The sequence below is a fragment of the Anabrus simplex genome, unplaced genomic scaffold, assembly GCF_040414725.1.
Source record: "Anabrus simplex isolate iqAnaSimp1 unplaced genomic scaffold, ASM4041472v1 ctg00000843.1, whole genome shotgun sequence".
Taxonomy (NCBI): Eukaryota; Metazoa; Arthropoda; class Insecta; order Orthoptera; family Tettigoniidae; genus Anabrus; species Anabrus simplex.
This window is the reverse complement of record NW_027130122.1, coordinates 5001-12857: the sequence shown is the minus strand read 5'-3', so window position 1 is coordinate 12857 and position 7857 is coordinate 5001.

Genomic DNA, 7857 nt, shown 5'->3' with positions numbered 1-7857 from the left:
ATCCATCGCGATTTCTTAAAGTGTCTATAAAGCACTCAGGTCGGCCCCGACCGAGACAGGGCCTTAGTGGGGTGCTCCCATAGCGGGGAACAATGAGAGGGGTGCCTTTAAATTCATTTTGAACCATATTTGAAATTTTGGGTTACCAGATGCACGTTTTCAATCACCAGTTGCACGGAGGATTAATAGCAATCTGCATCCATCGTGATTTCTTAAAGTGTCTAAAAAGCACCCAAGGACGGCCCTGACAGAGAGAGGGCCGTAGTGGGGCACTCCCCTAGCGGGCTATATCAATAGAATGACGGGTAAAAGTATTTAAAACCGTTTTATAATTTTTGGGTTACCAGATGCACGTTTTCAATCACCAGGTGCACGGAGGAAAATGAGCATTTGCATCCATAGTCATGTCTTAAACCGTCCATAAAGCACTCTTGGCCGGCCCCGGCAGAGAGAGAAAGAGATGGTGGAAAAAAAAAAAAAATCATCATCAGACCTTCCATAAATAATTCGGGCCGGCCCCCATTGCTAAAGGTCCGTAGTAGGGTGCGCCATAAGCGGACATGAATAGATGGAACACCGCTAACCGCATAGAGAACCGTGTTTTGGGTGACCAGGTGCACGTTTTCAATCACCAGTTGCACATTTTCAATCACCAGTTGCACGGAGGATTAATAGCAATCTGCATCCATCGCGATTTCTTAAAGTGTCTATAAAGCACTCAGGTCGGCCCCGACCGAGACAGGGCCTTAGTGGGGTGCTCCCATAGCGGGGAACAATGAGAGGGGTGCCTTTAAATTCATTTTGAACCATATTTGAAATTTTGGGTTACCAGATGCACGTTTTCAATCACCAGTTGCACGGAGGATTAATAGCAATCTGCATCCATCGTGATTTCTTAAAGTGTCTAAAAAGCACCCAAGGACGGCCCTGACAGAGAGAGGGCCGTAGTGGGGCACTCCCCTAGCGGGCTATATCAATAGAATGACGGGTAAAAGTATTTAAAACCGTTTTATAATTTTTGGGTTACCAGATGCACGTTTTCAATCACCAGGTGCACGGAGGAAAATGAGCATTTGCATCCATAGTCATGTCTTAAACCGTCCATAAAGCACTCTTGGCCGGCCCCGGCAGAGAGAGAAAGAGATGGTGGAAAAAAAAAAAAAATCATCATCAGACCTTCCATAAATAATTCGGGCCGGCCCCCATTGCTAAAGGTCCGTAGTAGGGTGCGCCATAAGCGGACATGAATAGATGGAACACCGCTAACCGCATAGAGAACCGTGTTTTGGGTGACCAGGTGCACGTTTTCAATCACCAGTTGCACATTTTCAATCACCAGTTGCACGGAGGATTAATAGCAATCTGCATCCATCGCGATTTCTTAAAGTGTCTATAAAGCACTCAGGTCGGCCCCGACCGAGACAGGGCCTTAGTGGGGTGCTCCCATAGCGGGGAACAATGAGAGGGGTGCCTTTAAATTCATTTTGAACCATATTTGAAATTTTGGGTTACCAGATGCACGTTTTCAATCACCAGTTGCACGGAGGATTAATAGCAATCTGCATCCATCGTGATTTCTTAAAGTGTCTAAAAAGCACCCAAGGACGGCCCTGACAGAGAGAGGGCCGTAGTGGGGCACTCCCCTAGCGGGCTATATCAATAGAATGACGGGTAAAAGTATTTAAAACCGTTTTATAATTTTTGGGTTACCAGATGCACGTTTTCAATCACCAGGTGCACGGAGGAAAATGAGCATTTGCATCCATAGTCATGTCTTAAACCGTCCATAAAGCACTCTTGGCCGGCCCCGGCAGAGAGAGAAAGAGATGGTGGAAAAAAAAAAAAAATCATCATCAGACCTTCCATAAATAATTCGGGCCGGCCCCCATTGCTAAAGGTCCGTAGTAGGGTGCGCCATAAGCGGACATGAATAGATGGAACACCGCTAACCGCATAGAGAACCGTGTTTTGGGTGACCAGGTGCACGTTTTCAATCACCAGTTGCACATTTTCAATCACCAGTTGCACGGAGGATTAATAGCAATCTGCATCCATCGCGATTTCTTAAAGTGTCTATAAAGCACTCAGGTCGGCCCCGACCGAGACAGGGCCTTAGTGGGGTGCTCCCATAGCGGGGAACAATGAGAGGGGTGCCTTTAAATTCATTTTGAACCATATTTGAAATTTTGGGTTACCAGATGCACGTTTTCAATCACCAGTTGCACGGAGGATTAATAGCAATCTGCATCCATCGTGATTTCTTAAAGTGTCTAAAAAGCACCCAAGGACGGCCCTGACAGAGAGAGGGCCGTAGTGGGGCACTCCCCTAGCGGGCTATATCAATAGAATGACGGGTAAAAGTATTTAAAACCCTTTTATAATTTTTGGGTTACCAGATGCACGTTTTCAATCACCAGGTGCACGGAGGAAAATGAGCATTTGCATCCATAGTCATGTCTTAAACCGTCCATAAAGCACTCTTGGCCGGCCCCGGCAGAGAGAGAAAGAGATGGTGGAAAAAAAAAAAAAATCATCATCAGACCTTCCATAAATAATTCGGGCCGGCCCCCATTGCTAAAGGTCCGTAGTAGGGTGCGCCATAAGCGGACATGAATAGATGGAACACCGCTAACCGCATAGAGAACCGTGTTTTGGGTGACCAGGTGCACGTTTTCAATCACCAGTTGCACATTTTCAATCACCAGTTGCACGGAGGATTAATAGCAATCTGCATCCATCGCGATTTCTTAAAGTGTCTATAAAGCACTCAGGTCGGCCCCGACCGAGACAGGGCCTTAGTGGGGTGCTCCCATAGCGGGGAACAATGAGAGGGGTGCCTTTAAATTCATTTTGAACCATATTTGAAATTTTGGGTTACCAGATGCACGTTTTCAATCACCAGTTGCACGGAGGATTAATAGCAATCTGCATCCATCGTGATTTCTTAAAGTGTCTAAAAAGCACCCAAGGACGGCCCTGACAGAGAGAGGGCCGTAGTGGGGCACTCCCCTAGCGGGCTATATCAATAGAATGACGGGTAAAAGTATTTAAAACCGTTTTATAATTTTTGGGTTACCAGATGCACGTTTTCAATCACCAGGTGCACGGAGGAAAATGAGCATTTGCATCCATAGTCATGTCTTAAACCGTCCATAAAGCACTCTTGGCCGGCCCCGGCAGAGAGAGAAAGAGATGGTGGAAAAAAAAAAAAAATCATCATCAGACCTTCCATAAATAATTCGGGCCGGCCCCCATTGCTAAAGGTCCGTAGTAGGGTGCGCCATAAGCGGACATGAATAGATGGAACACCGCTAACCGCATAGAGAACCGTGTTTTGGGTGACCAGGTGCACGTTTTCAATCACCAGTTGCACATTTTCAATCACCAGTTGCACGGAGGATTAATAGCAATCTGCATCCATCGCGATTTCTTAAAGTGTCTATAAAGCACTCAGGTCGGCCCCGACCGAGACAGGGCCTTAGTGGGGTGCTCCCATAGCGGGGAACAATGAGAGGGGTGCCTTTAAATTCATTTTGAACCATATTTGAAATTTTGGGTTACCAGATGCACGTTTTCAATCACCAGTTGCACGGAGGATTAATAGCAATCTGCATCCATCGTGATTTCTTAAAGTGTCTAAAAAGCACCCAAGGACGGCCCTGACAGAGAGAGGGCCGTAGTGGGGCACTCCCCTAGCGGGCTATATCAATAGAATGACGGGTAAAAGTATTTAAAACCGTTTTATAATTTTTGGGTTACCAGATGCACGTTTTCAATCACCAGGTGCACGGAGGAAAATGAGCATTTGCATCCATAGTCATGTCTTAAACCGTCCATAAAGCACTCTTGGCCGGCCCCGGCAGAGAGAGAAAGAGATGGTGGAAAAAAAAAAAAAATCATCATCAGACCTTCCATAAATAATTCGGGCCGGCCCCCATTGCTAAAGGTCCGTAGTAGGGTGCGCCATAAGCGGACATGAATAGATGGAACACCGCTAACCGCATAGAGAACCGTGTTTTGGGTGACCAGGTGCACGTTTTCAATCACCAGTTGCACATTTTCAATCACCAGTTGCACGGAGGATTAATAGCAATCTGCATCCATCGCGATTTCTTAAAGTGTCTATAAAGCACTCAGGTCGGCCCCGACCGAGACAGGGCCTTAGTGGGGTGCTCCCATAGCGGGGAACAATGAGAGGGGTGCCTTTAAATTCATTTTGAACCATATTTGAAATTTTGGGTTACCAGATGCACGTTTTCAATCACCAGTTGCACGGAGGATTAATAGCAATCTGCATCCATCGTGATTTCTTAAAGTGTCTAAAAAGCACCCAAGGACGGCCCTGACAGAGAGAGGGCCGTAGTGGGGCACTCCCCTAGCGGGCTATATCAATAGAATGACGGGTAAAAGTATTTAAAACCGTTTTATAATTTTTGGGTTACCAGATGCACGTTTTCAATCACCAGGTGCACGGAGGAAAATGAGCATTTGCATCCATAGTCATGTCTTAAACCGTCCATAAAGCACTCTTGGCCGGCCCCGGCAGAGAGAGAAAGAGATGGTGGAAAAAAAAAAAAAATCATCATCAGACCTTCCATAAATAATTCGGGCCGGCCCCCATTGCTAAAGGTCCGTAGTAGGGTGCGCCATAAGCGGACATGAATAGATGGAACACCGCTAACCGCATAGAGAACCGTGTTTTGGGTGACCAGGTGCACGTTTTCAATCACCAGTTGCACATTTTCAATCACCAGTTGCACGGAGGATTAATAGCAATCTGCATCCATCGCGATTTCTTAAAGTGTCTATAAAGCACTCAGGTCGGCCCCGACCGAGACAGGGCCTTAGTGGGGTGCTCCCATAGCGGGGAACAATGAGAGGGGTGCCTTTAAATTCATTTTGAACCATATTTGAAATTTTGGGTTACCAGATGCACGTTTTCAATCACCAGTTGCACGGAGGATTAATAGCAATCTGCATCCATCGTGATTTCTTAAAGTGTCTAAAAAGCACCCAAGGACGGCCCTGACAGAGAGAGGGCCGTAGTGGGGCACTCCCCTAGCGGGCTATATCAATAGAATGACGGGTAAAAGTATTTAAAACCGTTTTATAATTTTTGGGTTACCAGATGCACGTTTTCAATCACCAGGTGCACGGAGGAAAATGAGCATTTGCATCCATAGTCATGTCTTAAACCGTCCATAAAGCACTCTTGGCCGGCCCCGGCAGAGAGAGAAAGAGATGGTGGAAAAAAAAAAAAAATCATCATCAGACCTTCCATAAATAATTCGGGCCGGCCCCCATTGCTAAAGGTCCGTAGTAGGGTGCGCCATAAGCGGACATGAATAGATGGAACACCGCTAACCGCATAGAGAACCGTGTTTTGGGTGACCAGGTGCACGTTTTCAATCACCAGTTGCACATTTTCAATCACCAGTTGCACGGAGGATTAATAGCAATCTGCATCCATCGCGATTTCTTAAAGTGTCTATAAAGCACTCAGGTCGGCCCCGACCGAGACAGGGCCTTAGTGGGGTGCTCCCATAGCGGGGAACAATGAGAGGGGTGCCTTTAAATTCATTTTGAACCATATTTGAAATTTTGGGTTACCAGATGCACGTTTTCAATCACCAGTTGCACGGAGGATTAATAGCAATCTGCATCCATCGTGATTTCTTAAAGTGTCTAAAAAGCACCCAAGGACGGCCCTGACAGAGAGAGGGCCGTAGTGGGGCACTCCCCTAGCGGGCTATATCAATAGAATGACGGGTAAAAGTATTTAAAACCGTTTTATAATTTTTGGGTTACCAGATGCACGTTTTCAATCACCAGGTGCACGGAGGAAAATGAGCATTTGCATCCATAGTCATGTCTTAAACCGTCCATAAAGCACTCTTGGCCGGCCCCGGCAGAGAGAGAAAGAGATGGTGGAAAAAAAAAAAAAATCATCATCAGACCTTCCATAAATAATTCGGGCCGGCCCCCATTGCTAAAGGTCCGTAGTAGGGTGCGCCATAAGCGGACATGAATAGATGGAACACCGCTAACCGCATAGAGAACCGTGTTTTGGGTGACCAGGTGCACGTTTTCAATCACCAGTTGCACATTTTCAATCACCAGTTGCACGGAGGATTAATAGCAATCTGCATCCATCGCGATTTCTTAAAGTGTCTATAAAGCACTCAGGTCGGCCCCGACCGAGACAGGGCCTTAGTGGGGTGCTCCCATAGCGGGGAACAATGAGAGGGGTGCCTTTAAATTCATTTTGAACCATATTTGAAATTTTGGGTTACCAGATGCACGTTTTCAATCACCAGTTGCACGGAGGATTAATAGCAATCTGCATCCATCGTGATTTCTTAAAGTGTCTAAAAAGCACCCAAGGACGGCCCTGACAGAGAGAGGGCCGTAGTGGGGCACTCCCCTAGCGGGCTATATCAATAGAATGACGGGTAAAAGTATTTAAAACCGTTTTATAATTTTTGGGTTACCAGATGCACGTTTTCAATCACCAGGTGCACGGAGGAAAATGAGCATTTGCATCCATAGTCATGTCTTAAACCGTCCATAAAGCACTCTTGGCCGGCCCCGGCAGAGAGAGAAAGAGATGGTGGAAAAAAAAAAAAAATCATCATCAGACCTTCCATAAATAATTCGGGCCGGCCCCCATTGCTAAAGGTCCGTAGTAGGGTGCGCCATAAGCGGACATGAATAGATGGAACACCGCTAACCGCATAGAGAACCGTGTTTTGGGTGACCAGGTGCACGTTTTCAATCACCAGTTGCACATTTTCAATCACCAGTTGCACGGAGGATTAATAGCAATCTGCATCCATCGCGATTTCTTAAAGTGTCTATAAAGCACTCAGGTCGGCCCCGACCGAGACAGGGCCTTAGTGGGGTGCTCCCATAGCGGGGAACAATGAGAGGGGTGCCTTTAAATTCATTTTGAACCATATTTGAAATTTTGGGTTACCAGATGCACGTTTTCAATCACCAGTTGCACGGAGGATTAATAGCAATCTGCATCCATCGTGATTTCTTAAAGTGTCTAAAAAGCACCCAAGGACGGCCCTGACAGAGAGAGGGCCGTAGTGGGGCACTCCCCTAGCGGGCTATATCAATAGAATGACGGGTAAAAGTATTTAAAACCGTTTTATAATTTTTGGGTTACCAGATGCACGTTTTCAATCACCAGGTGCACGGAGGAAAATGAGCATTTGCATCCATAGTCATGTCTTAAACCGTCCATAAAGCACTCTTGGCCGGCCCCGGCAGAGAGAGAAAGAGATGGTGGAAAAAAAAAAAAAATCATCATCAGACCTTCCATAAATAATTCGGGCCGGCCCCCATTGCTAAAGGTCCGTAGTAGGGTGCGCCATAAGCGGACATGAATAGATGGAACACCGCTAACCACCCAGGGCCGGCCCCGGCAGAGAGAGAAAAAGAGGGGAAAAGTGTTGAAAAAAAAAAAAAATCATACCTTCCATAAATAATTCGGACCGGCCCCCATTGAAAAGGTCCGTAGTAGGGTGCATCATTATCGGACATGAATCTCGGGAACACCGCTAACCGCATAGAGAACCGTGTTTTGGGTTACCAGATGCACGTTTTCAATCACCAGTTGCACGGAGAGAGAAAAAAAAAATCATACCTTCCATAAATAATTCGGACCGGCCCCCATTGAAAAGGTCCGTAGTAGGGTGCATCATTATCGGACATGAATCTCGGGAACACCGCTAACCGCATAGAGAACCGTGTTTTGGGTTACCAGATGCACGTTTTCAATCACCAGTTGCACGGAGAAAAAAAAAGTAATCATACCTTCCATAAATAATTCAGGCCGGCCCCCATTGA